Source organism: Artibeus jamaicensis, unplaced genomic scaffold (assembly GCF_021234435.1).
Source record: "Artibeus jamaicensis isolate MK-2021 breed Jamaican fruit bat unplaced genomic scaffold, CSHL_Jam_final contig_233, whole genome shotgun sequence".
NCBI lineage: Eukaryota > Metazoa > Chordata > Mammalia > Chiroptera > Phyllostomidae > Artibeus > Artibeus jamaicensis.
The window spans coordinates 58,288,966-58,309,774 of record NW_026521486.1 but is presented as its reverse complement, the minus strand read 5'-3'; positions in this window follow the sequence as shown (position 1 = coordinate 58,309,774).

The window sequence follows — 20,809 nt, the reverse complement described above, 5'->3', positions numbered from 1 at the left end:
ATCTCCATGGCAGGGCTCAGTTTTGGTAAAGATGTATCACTGCCTCTTCTAGGGTTGAAGGGGCTCCATGCAATAAATTCACTCCCAAGAGGTTTTGTAATGTCCTAAGGCAGGGGTGTCAAACTCATTTTCACTGGGGGCTACGTCAGCCTTCAAAGGACCCAGTGTAATTTTCAGACTGTATAAATGTAACTACTCCTTAACTAGGGTCAAGGAGCTTGGTGCCGCCGCCGGGTAGAAACAAAGTGGCCAAAACAGGGTGGAGGACCGGATTTGGCCCGAGGGCCCTGTGTTTGCTACCTGTGTCCTAAGGAATGAGAACATGTTGAAGGCTCATTGGTGACCTTTACTGTGGGATTCTTGACCTCCTTGGTGGTGGCAGCTCCATCAGCCTTGGCAAACCAGAGCCAGTGCTGCGGGGCTCACGCACCGCTGCTCCCTCTGAGGTTCATCTCAGTCCAGTCATGGGCCAACAGTGCCAGTGCTGCGGCGCCTGAGAAAAGCAGGTGGTTGTGTCATTTTGCTCCCTGGATTTTGTACTGCCTCTTCTGTGTTGTTGTTGTGCAGTGGTATTGACATGATACACAAAGATCCTAATTCTTGGACCTTTTCTCAGATGTCTCATAACATGCCTCTTCTCCACATTTCCTTCTCTTAGATCTTCAGCCTTTTATTTTCAGCCTCTTAACCAATCATTTTGCAACTACCCAGAGAATCTGTCTTACCTAAGGCCACTCCTTCCAAATTGAATGATGATATGGGCTTCCCTCAGTTCTTCCCACAGGCAGAGGGCAGGGGTTTCCCTTCACTGCTGGCCCTTAGGTCCACTTCGGACAGGGTTCCAGTCCCGCAGCACTGCGTGAAGGCAATGGCCACACTGTGCTGACCTGTCTGGGAACCAGACAGGCATTCTTTAAATTTGGTGCCCCTGGCAGAAGAACTGTGGGAAGGCAAGGTAAATACATATGTGTGCTAGGTGTCAGTCTTGACAAAGATTTTTGTCTTCTCTCTCCTCTATTAGTTGGATATAGAAAATCCCTCATGAAGCCAATGACTAAGCGGACAAAGGTGTCAGCGCAGCAGAGATGGATGACGTGGAAATCTGGGCTGCCTGTTTGATTCGGACACCAGCCTGCAGTGTCTGTGTCATTATGGATAAAATGAGACATTCACATGGACTACCAAGTCCTGTGGAGAAAAAGGGACAGCATGGCTTTTCTCTCAAGGTGGCAAAAGCCTGGGCCCTGGCTGTGACTGGCTTTTATTTGGTTTCTTGGCACATTACGTGATGGCCCTTATTTACTACCCACAGGTTTGCTTTAGGTGGTTACCTTTTACAGAAAACAAAGGAGCCAATGCTGCTGATCCTACATCACAGAAGAAGGATATTTGCAAATGCAAAGGGAAAAGTGGTTGGACCGGTTACACTGGTCCTAGGAAGGTTTAGAATGGATTTTAGGAAGTTACTTTGCAGTCAGTGTTTGCCACTGGGGGCTGGGCCCATGCCAAGCAGAATGGTCTTTTATACCTGTTCATATGATCTAATCATAATTATACTTATTTGGACCAAATTCTAAATTTACAGTTTCCCTCTACAAGGAATTGCTGTGGAACCTGCCCACCATTATGACTTGGAATCATATGGCATAGTGTAATAATATCTAGTCCCTAATAATTTTTGGTTGGGACATGATCACATGCCTCATTATCAGACACTCTGTCTTTACTAGAGTGTAACAGCATAACTGGAACAGTTTTTTTTTTTTTTAACAGGGAACTATTCTTTGGAAGAGAAAGCATGGTCATCCTCCAAAATCCTAGGGATGTGTTATAAAATTTTCATATTCAGGCTTGTCAGAAACTCTACAGTCCCCTACCTAGTATGGCTGCCTTTCTCACTGTCAGACTAGTGGGCCACATCACCCAAATGTCAAAGCAGCAGGCAGAACAGACTGAATGTGCTGTAGGGCCTGCTTTTCTCTAGGTCCTAGTCAAAATTGGCAGTCCTGTAGGTTACCTAAAAATGGATATAACACTATTGCAAAGTGTGTTATGTACTGCTTCCAAATTTTAGGGAGACCTACCAAGTGCCTTCTTCTTAGTGGCCAGGTTGTACAAGTTGCAACACTTTGTACTCTTGTATCCTCCAGATTATTGCAAGCCTCAGTATTTCACCAACATGGCAGCCCCTGAGTATATTTAAGATTTATCTCCTACCTACTGGTATGCGTTTGTCTTATTAGGGCATCTAGAGAGATTCCATATCTGCTCAACAAGTCCTGTTTGCATATTGTTATCAATTTAGGAACAATATGATATTCTGGGCTACATGAAGATAATTAAGGACTATATTATGACACAGCAGAAGAATGAAAATGGTAATGGAGCAAATGGAGTGTTTTTTCCAAATCATTTTTATTGTTATTATATTTCGGTTGTCTGAAATTTTCCCCCTTTGTCCTCTGCCATCCCACCCCCACTCCCACAGTCAATTCCCACAATGTTGTCCATGTCTGTGGGTCATTCACACATGTTCTTTGTCTAGTCCCTTCTCCTTCTTTCCATGATTGTCTCCCTTATCCCTCACCTCTGGTCATTTTCAGTCTGCTCCATGTTTCCATGCCTCTGGTTCTGTTTGTCATTAGTTAATTTTGTTCATTAGATTTCACTTATAGGTGAGATCATATGGTATTTGTCTTTCACTGACTGGCTTATTTCACTTGGTGTACTGTTCTTCAGTTCCATCCATACTATCTCAAAGGGTGTAGGGGTACCTTCTTTCTTTCTGCAGCATAACATTACATTGTGTAAATGTACCATAGTTTTTTGCTCCACTCACTTACTGATGGACACTTAGGCTGTTTGCAGCTCTTGGCTGTTGTGGATAGTGCTGCTATGAACATAGGGGTGCATAGGTTCTTTTGAATTGGCGTTTCAGGATTAATAGGGTATGTTCTCAGTAGTGGAATATCTGGGTTGAAAGGCAGTTCCATTTTTAGTTTCTTAAGGAAATTCTATACTGTTTTCCACAGTGGCTGCACCAGTCTGCATTCCCACCAACAGTACGCTAGGGTTCCCTTTTCTCTGTGTCATCTCCAGTGCTTGTTGTTTGTTAATTTATTAATGATAGCCATCCTGACAGGTGTGAGGTTATATCTCATTGTGCTTTTAATTTGCAGCTTTCTGAAGGCTAATGATGTTGAACATTTTTTAATATGTCTATAGGCCAACTATAGGTCCTCTTTGAGAAGTGTCTATTCATATCTTTTGCCCATTTTTGATAGGATTGCCCATCTTCTTAGTGTTGAGTCATATGAGTTCTTTATGTATTTCGGAGACCAAATTCTTAAGAGAGTGTTTTTCTATGCAATAACAAAGAATTGCTTTTGATACTCATTACTGATAAAGATTTAGAAAAGTACCTAGAACCATGTCCTTCATTATTCTGTTCAGTGAAGATACCTCACTTGGTATGGCTGTTGTGATTGGGGCAACCATCTCACAAAATTTATAGAGCTCAACATCATCTGGAATTATTCATGCAGTTTTTGTAGGGTTCCATTAATTGAGGATATAATGGGCATCACTACCCCTAAATCTCTGGTGATGGACTATATCCTTACACTTTCTTTGGGATGCATTATTGCTTCTGATTTACTATATTGATGGGAGAGAACTTCCATTGATTCAAGGACTTCATAAAGACAGTTTCATACTCTTTTCAGGTCAGATCCAATTGGATCACTTGTGTTTGATTGCTATTTTTCCCTGCTGCCATTCTGTGAAAACAGAACTGTGCCCTCTTGATGACTAGGGTAAATTACTCTCCAAAAGAAGGTCATTTCTCTTTGACATTGGTTCCTAGACACAAAGAGCATAACATATCTTGGTTGCCCCCATAAATTCAAAGGGAACTTTATTGTGTCCTCTGGCAAAATTGCACCTCCTTTGGACATCAGGATATTTAATCCTGCAGAGCCCAGAGTTGTGGGAATGGTAACTGTGTTCCTCAGTGGTCACTGAATTATTGGCCCACTCCTGCTCCTATCCTTTTTTCCCCTGGATCCATGGTGTCTCTCTATTGGGGAAGTGTCAGATATGTCTCTGATTTAATGCCAATTTCATATCCTGAATCATGGCATTCTGTCCATTCCGAATGTGCTTTTGAACTGGCACATCCACTGTGCATTTGGAAGGGTGTTAAGGTGCTCCATGAGGCTAGCTTCTTCTGGATGATGCAGTATGTGATACAATCACTTGATCCCATGTTTGTGGGCTCACTCCCATACTTTGCTGTGAAGCACATCCCTTCATTAGGTGCTGTGTTATTCAAATTACATATTTGTGGGTCAGGCATTCCATAAGCCCTGACAGTGGTGTTGGTTAAGTGTCTGAGGGCAGGAATGGCAAACACCTACCTGGACTCAATAGTTATTTATATGTTCATAAACTAGCCTTTTCATACAGAGGAGGACCAATTTAATCTACCTGCCACTATACCAAAGACTCAGTGATGTTGTCTGTTCTTGACAGGTGGGACACTTAGAGGCAGCAGGACACGATAGACCTTGGCACATCACAGTCCCTTCTATTGGGCCCATGCATAGCCTCCACATCTGCCACAAAGGATGATCCATTCATCTACCCGTTGTGTCAGTTCTGGGGTGCTTATGATGAAAGATGACTAATCATTTTGTCTATCCATCTGTTTAGTGCCTCTTCCATGATAGCTGCTTTCCAGTTATACAGAAATCTTTATGTCTTGTCAACTCTTATTTGTCCATCTGTATCTCTCTACCCAGACTTCCTTATCTCTGATCTTACAATCTTCTCAAGCACCTGCTCAGATGACCAGATCATTGGCTACTTCCCAGGGTGATTTATATTCTCACTCCAGGTTTCTACTTCTTCCATACAAAATGTTTTTTCACATGTAGGAGTGTCAGGAGGATTCTAGTGGGTGTCTTGCAATGAAGCATTATAGAGCCTCAGGACAGAAAATGAGAAATGCTTGATGCAGATCTGAGGAAAGGAAGTTTTAGATTTCATCTGATCAAAGCTTACTGTTTCATAGAACTTGTAACTGCTCCAGTGACTGGAATAAAAGATGGGACTGGGAGGATTTGAGGTGGTACCCAAGAAGTGTTCTGATACACCCCATGGAACAACCAACACCAAAAACTGAACTGAAGCCCCATAATGCAAATGCCTTTCTGAAAGATTAAAAATTTTGCCATCATTAACTAAACTTAAAATTAATCACTAGCATGACTAATCTAGTTTTCTGAGTACAAGGTTCTATTAATAAAATCTAGGGAAGGTCCATGGAGAGAGAATGAGAGCAGAAGTATGGATGAAAAGGGCACATGTTGGAGAGAAAAAAATAATGACCTTCATCAATATTAGAATCATTTTGCCCAATTTATCTGTCATTAATGTTATCACCCATTTTTATGCCTTACTTGTTGTTTGTGTAACTGAGGTTGGTATGGGAATTTGATGACAAAATAGATATAAAAGTCTATGGAAGAGTTCTAATTGCAGTTAGGCTTATCCAGAGATCATTTTTAAAATATATATATTGATAACAATTAAAGAGAAATAGGTGAATCCTACAGTACCTAGTGAATTCATAAAATAACCCTTGAATAGCCAAGAATAGCTTGCATTTTCGCCTTTTTCAGATGGTCATATAATCAATGTGAGAATGTCAGGGTTTTCAGAAACTTTGAGGTTATTGGTTTTGACAATGACTTCCAATCTTTCTACATTGTAAGTGGTATCAGGTAAGTGAAATGACAGTTTTCACTGGGTTTGGAGAGAATCTTTCCATCATTCAGCTTTTCCCTGGGATATCATAATTGTCATATCATTTAGGTCACACTGCTTCACAGAAATTCAGTTAATTAATTCTGACTGGTTGCAATTTGAGCATTCAGAAGAATTTGCATTTGGGGGCCTTTGGAAGACAATATCACTAATGGTGAAGGAGTAACTTGGGCTTTGTAAAAGGGAAATAAATATCTCAGAAGCACTCAGAATTTTTGTGGAGGCTCACCTATACTGGTTCTACATTAATGTTCCTTTACCGAGCAAATTTCCTACTAGAAGTACTGACAGAGATTCTTATAGTGCGTTTGAAAACAAAACAGTTCTCAGTGAAGATGGTAGCAAACATTTTTCTGAGACAGTTGGTCCCTTAAGATAGCTGGAACAATTCAGGGGTTTTGATGTCATTTCCTCTTTGTATAAAGAGCTTACAGAAGTTTGGCACAACCACTGAAAGAAAAAATAACTGGCCTGACCTCTATGAAATGATCTCTATTGGCGGGTCTAGCTTTTACACTGTGTAACATTGTTGATGCTGCACTGAACTAGCTCACAAGCAACTGGGGTTTTTTTCTTTTGAAGGCTGGTGTAATACAGAAGCATGCTGACGGGTGGGGGTTCCAAGCAGTGAGGATCTCTCCTTTCCCCTGCTTTTTTTGGTCTCTGAAATTTTGTACCATTAGCGGGAACCTGGATCTTATGGTTACTCCAGTTATAGTATGAATGAGATAGTCTATTTGAATGCACTTTGCATTTTTATGCATGAGGAAATACTTAACGCATAATACTCATGCATGAGGAAATACATGAGGGAATACTCTATAAGTGTCCAAAGTTTTATTTGCTGTATATTCAACTCTTTTGTAGATTCATTGACTCTTTTGTACACATACCACATAGAGCCAAACAACCTGAAAAAATGGTAAGCAGTTATATTAAGTACAAACAAATAATCTATGTGTTTTACAGTATTTTATAAACATGTTTATGTTGGAATTTCTCTATAAATAAGATGAACTACAATACTTTGGGCCATTAGAGATTCCATTATGCTCTCAAATACTGAGCAAGGAAATAATTCTCTTTTATCAAGTGGGCCAATTGTGAAACAAATGGTGTCAGTAGGTTCATTTGTTTAGATGTGTTTGATGAGTAATAAGATGTTAAATTGAGTTCAATGGAAAGTTTACTAGAAAGGTTGGCTTTTTATTGTAACCTGGAGGTGGTTTGCTTTCAACAGTCTTGTTCTGGCCGAATTGTGGGAAAGGCCTATATTTCTGTACAGCTGGCTATTCATATGTAAGTAGTGCCAGAGACCTCTGGGAAGCATTTCTGCTTCAGTCATTGAAAATGCCAAATAGACAGCAGCACCACTGAAATTTTATAATAAAAATTATTTAGAAAAGCAGCTAATTTTTCTTTAAATGTTATCTCATTCAATGATATCTTAAAAAGCATTAAAGTTGTCTATTGCTTTAAGGACTTTTCTCCAGATATTTTGGATGGGGAATAAAGGTGACATTTTAACAAATTATATCTTTTTAAGTTCACCTGGGATTTGTTGAAAATGAAGGTGAATTAATTCTATACAAATTAATTATATGTTAGAACTGGCTTTGGTAGATGAGAAAAGTGTATTACTGTTTTTAATTTTGCTACTTAATGCACTAATATTTATGTAATAATAGGATTGCTAAGTATATATTAAGTTATATTTTCAAAGTATCCAAGAAATATTAACCATAATTATGTCATTGCCATTGAGCTCTTTGGAAGGCTGCTGATGTTTTGAGTTTTTTCATTTATTAGAAACTGATCTTGAAAGAGAAGTCAATTGCTAAATCTAGATCATTATGTAATAAACTTACATAAAAACTAGCCATGAATGACCTTTTAACACAGTAATCGTTATCGAAATTATAGCATTCTCAACTTTGGTAGTCTGACATGAACTGTGTTAGAAATGTGCAGGGGTTGCCAGTATCAGTGTGTTGCCTCTCAGCCTGAAAAGGCCCTACTTGTGATACTGATCATTCTCCCTGGCCAGCTGGCCCAAAGTTAAGCTTTGCCAGCTGAGGGTACAGGAAGGACACTGAGGAAGGGATGGGATTCTCATACTCTCTCTGCTCTGCTCCTCTGCGCACTGGCCCCTGCGGTGCTGCAGTGGCCTGCAGAGCACCAAGTGGAAGCAGCACCTCTGGGACAGCTTCCCTGCAGGTTCCTCAGCACTGCACCTGCCCTCGGGCCAGCACTCCACACGGGCATCTTTTCTGAGTTCCTCAGGGACCCCTACCCCCAGCTCCCACTCCGCATGACTTCCAGAGTTCCACGTGTGCCCCACGCAGCTTTCTGAGGAGTTGAACTGCACCTTCTCATTTCCTCCTCTCCCTGCCTGGCTTCCATAGGAGTCCAACCAGCTTCCCAGTGAGTTGAACGGCCCCCAGCCACACGGACTTCCCATTGAATTTTACTGACGTCATCAGGAAGGTCTCCAACTACCAGCCTCAGATCACTGACAATGGTAACTGTGACAATGGGGAATACAGTGACTTTTTCCAGCTCTGCGAGTTGTGCCCACACTGTACAACTCAACTCGAGCCTTTGGAAGTGTCCCCTCTTCAGGACGGTTTTATTCTTGGTATTCTTTTTTAGCTCATATGTATTCTTTAGAATTTTCTTTTTAGCCTCTGGAGTAGCTAATTTCCTATATATAGTTTATATTTCTCTGTATTAAAATTTACCAGTTCAAATGACTGTGTGAACTCTGTCTCCTGATTGGACCCTGGCTATATGGAGGTTGAAGGGAATTCAGTGGTGTTTTTAGTAGTTCACTGAAAAATTCACTAAGGCTGTGACTTCTTATTTTGTTTTAAAATTTTTTCAATTTCTTAACACTATTTGGATGTGTGACTATATTTTTAAATGCTTTCAAAAACTAGGAGAAGCTAGGTGTACTTAAATTAGTAAATTTTGTTATTTACTATAACTGAAAACTTATTTTTTAAATTTTATTTTCTTTTGTTCATACAGTCTATTGCACTATTTTCCTCTTCTAATATTTGATGTAATTCAATGAATTACAAATGGTGTAATTACATGAATTACATCAAATATTTTCATGAATATTTTGTATACTCAGTATCACTTGCTTTTAAATGTTACAAATACTCTCCAATCTGTGCATTTGTTTTTTCTGCTTGGAAGATGAATTCCCATTTCCAGAAGTATGTATTTGGTATTGTGAAAAACAATTACATAATATACATGCTTTGAAAACATGAATTTTTTCTATGTAATGATATTAAAAAGTTATTCATACCTTGTGGTCAATTGGCTACTTAAATTCATTTTGACATGATAAAAATGTGAGTAATTTTGTAGTACTATTTTTAGTAAAATATCAGTAATATTTTTTTAATCTCCAATGATCTAAACTGAATGAAGGAGACTTGACTTGGGGTGGTGAACACACAATACAGTGTACAGATGATGTACTATAGAATCATACACCTGCAACTTATATAATTTTATTAATCAATGTCACCCAAACATAAAATAAACAAAAACAGACTGATTCTAAATAATTAAGTCCAAAGACTTAAGTTAGGCTAAACATTCTTCTTAGTGACATAAACATTTATTTCCAAACATATATGCACTATGCAGACAAAATAATTAAATGATGATTTTTCATTAGGTTTTCCTCTTTCTCTGCTATACTTCATTTCCAAAGCTGTCCAAGTCAAATGAGTAGAATATGGTGGAAATATAGTAGGTCATGCCCAGAACTAAATGAAGCTGCAGATATGATGTCGCCCACATCATAGCACTCAGGATATATCTAGATTCAGTTTCTCGTCTTCCTTTTGAAACCCATATGCTTGATCTTTTGAATGTCCTCTCACTATCTTATTTCACCACTTTAAGCCTGGTTTTCACTTCCCAGCCTGGCCTCAGATTGAAGTTTGTTTTCAAGTATTTGATCACTTCCTGAGCAGGAGGTTATCTCAGAAACAGTCCTGCGCACTGCAGCCTGCAGTCTAGACCTGATGCCACCCCTGGGAGCTGGCACTTGATCTTAGACTTCCAGTTGCAAAAGAAGGGACTATTGGCTAGGATCTTATTTCCTCCAGTACCTAAAAAAATCATGCAACTATGGCAAACCAAACAAATGTCATGACAGTTAGATAAATTATTAAATTATCCAACTGTGTGTGTGCCTCTCTGAGCAATTCCAAAGCAAGTTTCAAATACTTAGAGTGTGTATTCTTTCTCTTTCTCTCTGACACACACACACACACTCACAGATACACTCGCAGGCACCTGCTGACACACTCACAGATACAGATATACTGACACATACTCACAGACATGTGCTGCAAAATCATAAGTCTAGAATCATAAGTCTTCCCCGCTCCTTGCTTGGGAAAGTTGATTTCTGAAGCCAGTAAAGTGGCCACTGTTTTTGGCCTGTTGGGGATATTGAAGAGTTGCCTCAGCAAAAGTCAAAGACTGTGGGTGAACTGTTCTATATTAGTGGTTCTCATCCCTGGCTGCACATTAGCATCACCTGGGGAACTTCTAAAAATTAATGTCTGGACCCAACTCCAGACCAATTAAATTAGATTCTCTGGTGGCAGAGCCTGGATATTAGTACTGCTTTACTTAAGAGCTCTCTAGGTACCACTAATTTGCAGCCAGGGATGAAGACCATTATGCTGCTCTTCTATAATTCTAATTCCATTGCTTCCAGTTTTAACCCCAGGCAGGACTGCAGCAGCAGCAACCGTGTTCTTCACTGACTATTGATTGCATGGACACATGTACAATTTCATTCTAGCTCGCTAATGATTGGTCAGCAAATATTAGCGAGCACCTACATATTTGTAAATCTGAGGATAAAGAAGTAAATGAAATAAAGACTAGACCTTTTTGAGCAGCGGGAGAATGCAGACAATAAACAACTATACAAGTACACATAATGCGCAGGTAGTAATAAATGCTTTGAAAAAAAATCAAGCAAGATAGGAATGGAATGAGAGGAGGCAACAGGTATATGTTATATAGGGTGTTCCGGAAGGTGTCTTTCATAAGATACATTCCAATACGGATTTCAAATAAGTGGTGGTGTGACTCTTGTTATTTTGGGCAGGAACACAATAGGAAAAAAAATAGACAATTGAAAGATCCTGAGGGAACAGACTATTTTAAGTAGTTTTCAGTGAAAAATATGTTTAAATGATACATCTACTAAGAATGTAGGTAGTCTTTGTAGAAATTTTGACAACTGACTTTTAAAAAAATCTTTTAAAGTTTATTGGGTATAATTTACATGAATAAAATAAATACATATTAAGAGCATACTTTGCTAAATTGGAACAAGTGTATGTACCCATTCAATTATTACCAAAATACTGATTTAGAAAGTTTTCTTATGTTCCTTTTCACTCAAATCTCTCACCCCTGCCAGCATCAATCTTAGTTCTATCACTACAGATTTATTTTCTCTATTTTAAAATTTTATTGAAATAAAATCATACAATATGTGTACTCTTGTGTCTCTGATTAGTTTCAGTAAATATACTTATTTTGAAATTCATCAATAGTAGTGCATATATAAATAGTTGTTTCTTTTCTCTAAGTTTTTTAATCACCATTTACCTACCCTTCACCCTCTTTCATCTCCCATGCTCACCCTTCCCTCTAGCAATCACCATGCTGTTGTTTATGAGGAATTTTTTTTGCTTAATACTTTCATCTTTTTTTCACTCTGCTACCTATTCCCTCCCTCTGACACCTATCAGTCTGTTCCCAGTATCTATGAGTCTGTTTCTATTTTGTTTTTTTAAGTTTATTTTGTTCATTAGATTCCACATGTAAGTGAAATCATATGGTATTTGTCTTATTCTGATTGGCTTATTTCACTTAGCATAATACTCTCCAGGCCCATCCATGGAGAGAATTATGACACATTTGCTGTCATAAAGGTTAAGATTTGCTTACTTTTTATGGCCAAGTAGTATTCCATTGTGTGTATGTATCATAGTTGTTTCATCTACTCATCTACTGATGTGCACTCAGGCTTCTTCAAAATATTGGCTCTTGTAAATAAAATTATGCTGTAATGAACATAGGGTGCATATATTCTTTTGAGTTAGTGTTTTGGGATTCTTCAGATATATTTCCAGAAGTGGAATTCATTGGTCATTGGCAGTTTTCTTTTTATTTTTTATGAGGAAACTCTATACTGCTTTCCACAGTGGCCACACCAGTCTATACTCCCATCAACAGTGCACAACGGTTCCCTTTTCTCTGCATTTCTCTCCCTTTTCCCACCAGCACTTGCTGTTTGTGGATTTACTGATGACAGATGTGAGGTGATATTTCATCATGCATTTTTCTGATGGCTAGTGATGCTGAGTATCTTTTCATATGTTTATTGATCATCTGTATGTCCTCTTTGGAGAAGTATTTATTCAAGTCCTAAGCCTAATTTTAATTGGATTTTTTTGGTGTTCAGTTTTGTAGTTTTTTATAAATTTTGGATATTAACCCCTTAACAAATGTATCATTGGCAAATATGCTTTCCATTCAGTAGGTTGTATTTTTATTTTGCTGATGGTTTCTTTTGTTGTGCAAAACATTTTAGTTTGACATAGTCCCATTTGTTTACTTTTTTTCTTTTGATTCCCTTGCTCAAGGAGATATATCAGAAAAAAAATTGTAACAAGAAATGTTGAAGATCGTATTACCTATGTTTTCTTCTAGGAATTGTATGGTTTTAAGTTTAGCATTCAAGTCTTTAATTTATTTTGATTTTATTTTTGTGTGTGGTGTAAGAAGGTGGTGTAGTTTATTTTTTTGCATTTATTTGTCCAATTTTCCTGATACCATTTATTTATTTTTTAAGATGTTATTTATTTATTTTTAGAGGGGAAGGGAAGGGGAGAGGGAGAGAAATACCAATGTGTGGTTGCCTCTTGTGTGTTCCCTGCTGGGAACTAGCCTGCAACCCAGGTATGTGCCCTGACTGGGAATCGAACCATGGTTGTTTGGTTCGCAGGTCCATGCTCAAACCACTGAGCTAAACCAGCCAGGGCCTGATATCATTTATTGAAGAGGCTATCTCTATTCCATTGTATGTTCTTGTCTAATTTGTCATATAGTAATTGACTATAATGGTGTGGATTTATTTCTGGGCTATTTTGTTCCATTAACCTATATGTTTGTTTTCATGCCATGCTCTTCTGATTACTATAACCTTGTAGTATAGTTTGATATCAGATACTGTGATTCCTCCATCTTTGTTATTCTTTCTCAAGATTGTTTTTGATATCCAGGGTCTTTTGTGGTTTCATACAAATTTTTGGGATATTTGCTCTAGTTCAGTGAAATATGCCATTGGTATCTTGATAGGAATTGCATTGAATCTATAGGTTGCATTGGATAGTATAGACATTTTAATGATGTTAATTCTTCCAATCCATAATCACAGTACATACTTCCACTTATTTGTTACTTCTTCAATTTCTTTCTTCAGTATCTTAGAATTTTTAATTAGGTCTTTTACATCCTCAGTTAAATTTATTTCTAAGTATTTTATTTTTTGTGATATAATTATAAATGGGATTGTTTTCTCAGTTTCTCTTTCTGGTAGTTCATTGTTGGTATATAGAAATGTAACTGATTTCTGAATATTTATTTTGTCTCCTGTGACTCTATTAAATTTATTTGTTAGTTGTAGTAGGTATTTGGTGAAATCTTAGGGTTCTCTATGTACAGTATCATTTCATCTGCAAATAATGACAGCTTTACTTCTTTCTTTCCAATATGGATGCTTTCTATTTTTTCTTCTTGTCTGGTAGCTGTGTCTGGAACTTCCAGTACTATTTAGAATAAGAGTGGTGAAAGCAGCCATTCCTGTCTTGTTCCCAATCTTAAGGGAAATGCTTGTAGTTTTTTTGCATTTAGTATGATGTTGGCTTTGTGTTTCACATATAATGTTTATTATATTGAGGTATTTTCCCTCTAGTCTCACTTTGCTAAGAGTTTTTATCAGAAATGGGTGCTGGATTTTATCAAGTGCTATTTCTGTGTTTATTGTTATGATTATATAATATTTACCCTTCATATATTTATGCAGTGTACCAAATTTATTAATTTGTGGATATTGTACCAACCTAGTATCCCTGGAATAAATCCCATTTGATCATGAGGTATGATTATTTTCACATATTTCTAGATCCGGTGTGCTAAGATTTTGTTGAGGTATTTAGCATCTATGTTCATCAAGGATATTATCCTATACTTTTCTTTTTTTTTGCAGTGTCTTTATATGGCTTTGCAATTAGGATAATACTGTCCTCATTAAACAAGCTTGAGATTCTTCCCTTTTTTGAATTTTTCTGTAAAATTCACCCATGAAGTCATCTAGTCCAGAAGTCTCATTTGTTGTGATTTTTTTATTACTGTTTCAATTTCATTAGTCGTAATCTTTCTGTGTAGATCCTCTGATTCTACTAATTCAGTTTTAGAAGATTATGTCTTTCTAGAAAATTATCAATTTTGTCCAGATTGCCCAATTTATTGGCATATATTGTTTATAATTTTTCTTACAATCCTTAGTATTCTTGTGGGGTCAGTTGTTACTTCTCTTTCATTTCTGATTTTATTTATTTGAGTCCTTGTCTTTTTTTCTTGCTGTATCTGGTGAAAGGTTTGTTGATCTTGTTTATCTTTACAAAGAACTAGCTATTGGTTTCTATGATCTTGGAAATTTTTTAGGCTTCATTTTATTTATTTCTGTTTCTTCGATAGTGATTATCTTTGCTTTCAGATGGTAAAACTGATGCACCAAGGAGGGGCCTGATTAGCATGCAAGTGGCAGAATAGGTCAGAGTTGAAACCCAGCAGTCCAGGTACATAACCCCTCTATTTACTATCTCAACAACTGAATTAATCATTTTATTTAGAAAATGACTGCCTTTGTATAGAAAAACATAGTCTAAATAACCTGAGTGAAGGTTGTAAAGCAAAATCCTCCAAAAAAAAAGGTCTGAATCATCATGCAAAGTTTTAGGAAAGGATTGTTATTGTTATTGTTCCACAGAGATATATAGAAAGAAGAGTCAGAAGAAGGGAGAAGGAATGACTGCAAGTGTGATGTGACTAATTAGAAGAACTTTACTGGGATTCACTGAAGAAAGGGCCATTGAGAATCCACTGGACAAGATGGATGAAAGACATGTGGAAAGCAATGATGCCTATTTTTCCACTGAAGTTAATTGTGCTGTTATCAAATACACTCACACACATCCTCCCTTACTTTGTATAGTGCAACAAGCTATAAGGGCTAGGTAAGATTCAGAGGAGTGTACCTTTATTAATAAATGTTTCCATGACTTCTGTACCTAGCCAAGAAGGTGAATAGTGACCAGATTTACCCTTCCACGTGAAACCACTAAAAAATTGGAAAACAGTATATGAGACATCTATTTTCAGATATTGGCAGACTTCATAAATGGAAGAGGTTTAGTTTAGAGTCTAGGAGGCCAAGGTAGTTGTAATTCACATAGAGGAGTGAATTCATAGTGAATGAGAGGAAAAAAAGGAGAAAATGAGTTTCACAGAGCTTCAGAAAGTCTCCCTAGGGTCTTGGGCTGAGCTCTAAGCAGAATTTGCATGTGAGGAAATTACCTACCCAAGGGCAGTTAAAGAACCACCTGAAAGGAGCAGAAGAAATATTCCCTAAGCTCACACAGGTAGGAATAGTTTGCATTTCTGCTAGCCATAGTGTAAAATTTTGAAATTCAGTGTGTATTATATGGACTACTCTGAGTGGTATCACCTCAATAGTAAAATAAAATTGTCTCTAGACCAAAAACTGCTCTGCTTCTACCTAACAAAATGTAAAAACAAGCCTAAAAAGGATAAAACTGTTTCTATGTTGCATAGCCATATTCTAGAAAACAACTTAAGAATACTTATAGAGCCCTGGCTGGTGTGGCTCCGTGGACTGAGCCCTGGCTTGTGAACCAGCTAGGAATCACCAGTTCTATTCCCATTTGGAGCTTTTCCCTGAACTGCGGGCCACGTCCCTGGTGAAGGCACTCAAGAGGCAACCACATATTGATGTTTCTTTTCCTCTTTCTCCCTCTCTTCCCCTTTCTAAAAATAAATAAATAAAATCTTTAAAAACACAATGTTTATAGGAATATAAAATTTCTAGACCCAATAAGTTAAAAGCCAATAAGATACTACTATGCATAAAAGGAAATAGGGCAATACAACCCATAACAAGGGGGAAAATGATCAATGTAAAAAACCCAGAAATGACATAAATTACAACATTAATAGACATGGGCACTAACAATTTTATACAATTTTACATATATTCAAAATGCAGAGAAAATATTAGTTATATTAAGATAGCCAACAAACCAATACTGAAATTTGAGAGATGAAAACTACAATGTCTGGGATAAAAAATATATTTGAAGAAACTAGCAGTAGATTAGATGTAGCAGAAGAAAAGATGGATACAGTTGAAGAATTAGAAAGGGAAGCTATCAAAAGTGAAATAAAAATTAGGAAGAAAAGGAACATTCCAAGTTCCAAATACGACTGTAAGCATTTTACATATATTATCTCATCTAATCTTAAATTACCAGGAAGAGACTATTATTGTTCTGATTTTACACATGAACACACTTCAGAGAAAAATTAGTTAATTTGTCATACAATTTCACATAGCAACCCAGTGCCTGAGCTGGTGTCACCACACACAGTTGGTGGCGGAGGGTCAGAGCCTCATGTCTTGCTGAAGGCAGAATGAGTCAGGGAAGAGTTAGTCTTAAAGCAGAAACTGGACCTCTGAAAGCAACACTTAAATTCCATATCCTGAGCAGTAGGTAAACTCAATGTATTATGATATTTTGGACTGGTGGTGGTTTTTACCAAGAGCAGTTTTCTGAGTTGTGTTCTGGGTGAATTCTTTAGTACTACATTCCCATTTATTAATTCTCTTGACTGTGCAAGTATGGCGTTTTTCAAATTACTTTTTAAAGCAATAGATTTATTTTTATATGTATAATTCTTAGTGATCCTTTATCATTTCTATTTGCTATTAGATTATAGTGTTCTGATTTTTTAATTTTTATGATTGTCATTTTATGATTAGCGGTGCTTCTTCATAAGTTTTACTTTTTAAAATTAAATTTCTATAAGATGATTATATGAAAGAAATAACAACAACAAAACATCTAACTACCTGTCACTATCATTCCATAAGCTGTCGTTCACTTTTAGAGGGCCAGGAAACATTTTGGGCATATAGATAATTGCCCCTATAGCTGTGTGCATGCTTATATATGTCCTAATGTGCACATACATGAGTTTATTTCACATATGTGACTAACAGTGGAATTTCCTGGCATATGATATGTGCATCTTCACTTTACTAGACAATGCAAAAACGTCTTCCCATGTTACTGTATCAAGTACTTGTATACTCCTACAGAGGTGTGTAACAATTCCTATAGACCCACATTTTCCACAAAACTTAGAATTTTTATACTTGTCCATTTTTTTTTTTGCATACTGTTAGTGTACAGTAGTGCCTAACTATCATTTTGTTTGCAGGTTGTCTTATCTTACCTTTGTTTCCCCAGATGCTAAAACAATTCCACTGAGGTTCAGTTGGCAATTGTTGGGTCTTTAATTGTTGAATAGATTCAGGTTTCAGTACTGGCTGATTCGGAGAATGGTGAAACTGGTTATAGAAACAGAGAAAGTGGGAGAAATATGATGAGATTGTTTCTGTGAAAGTATAGTAAGATTAAACAAAATAGATTAAAAACTAGTCTTTCTATGGTACATTTACACAATGAAATACTACGCAGCAGAAAGAAAGAAGGAGCTTCTACCCTTCACAAAAGTATGGATGGAACTGGGGAGCATTATGCTAACTAAAATAAGCCAGGGGGTGAAAGACGAATACTATTTGATCTCATCTATAAGTGGAACTTAACAAAAAAACAAGCAAGCAGAATATAACCAGAGACATGGGAATTAAGAACAAACTGACAGTAACCAGAGGGGAGGGGGAGAGGGATAATGGGGAGAAAAGGGGAAGGGTTTTCAGGAACATGTATAAATAACACATGGACAAAATGAAAGGTGGGTGGGAAGTGGGGGTGGCTGGGGTGGGGAGAGTGTGGGGGAATGGAGACAACTGTACTTGAACAATATAAAAATATGAAAATAAAACTAGTCTTTCAATGGAAAAATACAGTGGCCATGGCAATTTTAAAAAGTCATATGTTACAGTTGTCTTTTCTTTGTATTATTGGCTCACAAAAGTCAGTCCGGTAAGAAAAATTATTTGCTACAAGTTATTTTCTTAAGACTAGCCTTTTCTTCACAGTATATAGTATATGAGGGAAATAATATTATCTTACTCTAATATTTTACAATTTGGAAAGAAAGCATATAATTTGTGTGTGTCTTTGTAGCCATCACTGATATTGTTACTGGATTTTCACTTATGATTAAGACTGCATGCTGAGTTAAATGAGTCATTTGTAAGAAAGTTGTCCTGATGATGAATCACCCACTATTTCAAAGGGCAGATGTAAGCATTGCTAATGCATACTTCAATGTAAGAACTGTTTTACTGTAAAAAAAGAAGTACCCTTAGAAGTAGAAAAAATAAAACCAAAAACCTAAAGCCATAATGAGCTGACTTAGTCATTATGGCTTATAAAGCAAAGCAGAGTTTTATGATTACCAGTGGATTAATAAATGCTTACGTAACTGGAGATTTTAATTCACTTAATATATTTAAAATGGCTATGAGATGAGCTCTATATTCAAGGAGTAATTGCTTAGACTCACTTTAATTTGACTCTGCATTTCTAAGCACTCTAGTATTTTAATACATCATTCAAATTGTCATTTTCACACAGATACATACATTTTCTTTTGAAAATAATGGTTTAAGAGTGATTTGCAATTGAGCTTTTCAAAGTTGAAAAGGAGGATTTTTTAAACATATTATATGAAGTTTTGTATAATGTTGAACCCAAATTGTAATCCCTTTGAATATTTAGGTAAGAATTAGAGTTCTGTATAGAGTCAAGTTAGTGTTTGGCACAAATATCTCATTTATTTCACTGAAAGATATATTTAAGTTTGAGGAATAAAAACCAGTTTGTTTTTTTTATTTTATTTAGTTATTTTTCAAGTACAGTTTTGTCTCTATTTCTCCCATCCCAGCCCCTCCCGCCCCGTGCTCCCCACCTCCCTCCCATTTCCACCCCCCTTAGTTCTTGTCCCTGTGTCCTTCATATTTGTTCCTCCAAATCTCTCCCCTTTTTTCCCCTTAAATTTCCTTCCCTCTCCCCTCTGCTCACTGTCAGCCTTTTCTCTATTTCAGTGTCTTTGGTTATATTTTGCTTGCTTGTTTATTTTGTTGTTTAGCTTCCTGTTAAAGGTGAGATCATATGATATTTGTCTTTCAACACCTGGCCTATTTCACTCAGCATAATGCTTTCCAGTTCCATCCATGTTGTTGCAAAGGGTAGGAGCTTCTTCTTTCTCTCTGCTGCATACAATTCCATTGTGTATATGTACCACAATTTTTCGATCCATTCATTTACTGACGGGCACCTAGGTTGCTTCCAACTCTTGGCTATTGTAAATTGTGCTGCTATGAACATTGTGGTGCATAGGTTCTTTGAAATTGATGTTTTAGGATCCTTAGGATATAATCCTAGCAGTGGAATTGCTGGAAAACCAGTTTTGTAAAGGTTCTTAAGTACTTGTATCTGTCCACTTGTGTATTTATGTAATTGGCCTATTAGATTAATTAGAGTTGGCAAAATAAATCTGAATTTCACAGGACAAAATAATGCAAAAATGAAGGGAAACTAATAGAATTCATACTTTCACACAATTGTTCACTTATCTTTTCATTCTTGATGTCTGTCTTATGAATTTACTAAGTTTCTATTGTATTCAAAGTTCTGTGTTAGGTAGTGTTACATGTGCATTTGTGCCCTTGCTACTTCACCTCACAATTATATACTGAAGTCTTAACCCTCAGTAGCTCTGAATGTGACTTTATTTAGAAATAGGGTTATTGCTGATGTAATTAAGTCAAATTAAGATGAAGTCTTACTGGAGTAGAGTGGTCCCCTAATCTAATATCACTGGTGTCTTTATAAAGTGGAGAACATTTTGGAGACACATATACAGGGAGAATACTCTATAAAGAAAGATTGGAGTTACGCTGCTGCAAGTCGAGGAGCTACCAGAAGGGAGAATGAGGCCTGGCAGAGATCCTTCCGAGGAAGCACGGTCCTTTTGACACCTTGATTCCAGACTTCTGGGCTCCAGGTCTGTGAGATACTCAGTTTCTGTTATTCTAAGCCACCCAGTTTGTTGCACTTGGTTATGGCAGCCCCGGCGAACTGATATAGGTGAGGACTGCACTATACAGAAGTATATACCTCTTTTTTTAAAAGATTTTATTTATTTATCTTTAGAGGGGAAGGGAAGGAGAGAGAGAGAAATGTCAGTGTATGGTTGCCTCTTGTGGGTCCCCTGCTGGGAACTGGCCTGCAACCCAGGTGTGTGCCCTGACTGGAAATCAAACTGTGATCCTTTAGTTTGCAGGCCACACTCAATCCACTGAGCTATACCAGCCAGGGCTCATCTCTTTTAAGGAAATAAAAACATAAAACTAACTGAAGACATATATAACATGGATAACTTGCTTAATAGAGTGGTATAGAGAAGAAAAGTGAACATAGAAATTACTTCACCTCCAGAGAACCCGGCTAGTTATACAGGGTGGTACTGGAATGCTTGTTTTGTACTTAGAAATAATTTTGCTTTTTCTCAGAAATTAACTTGATTTTATTTTCTAGAATATTTTTTTCATTTTTAGTCTGCTAGAACAAACTTTGTGGCCCAACTA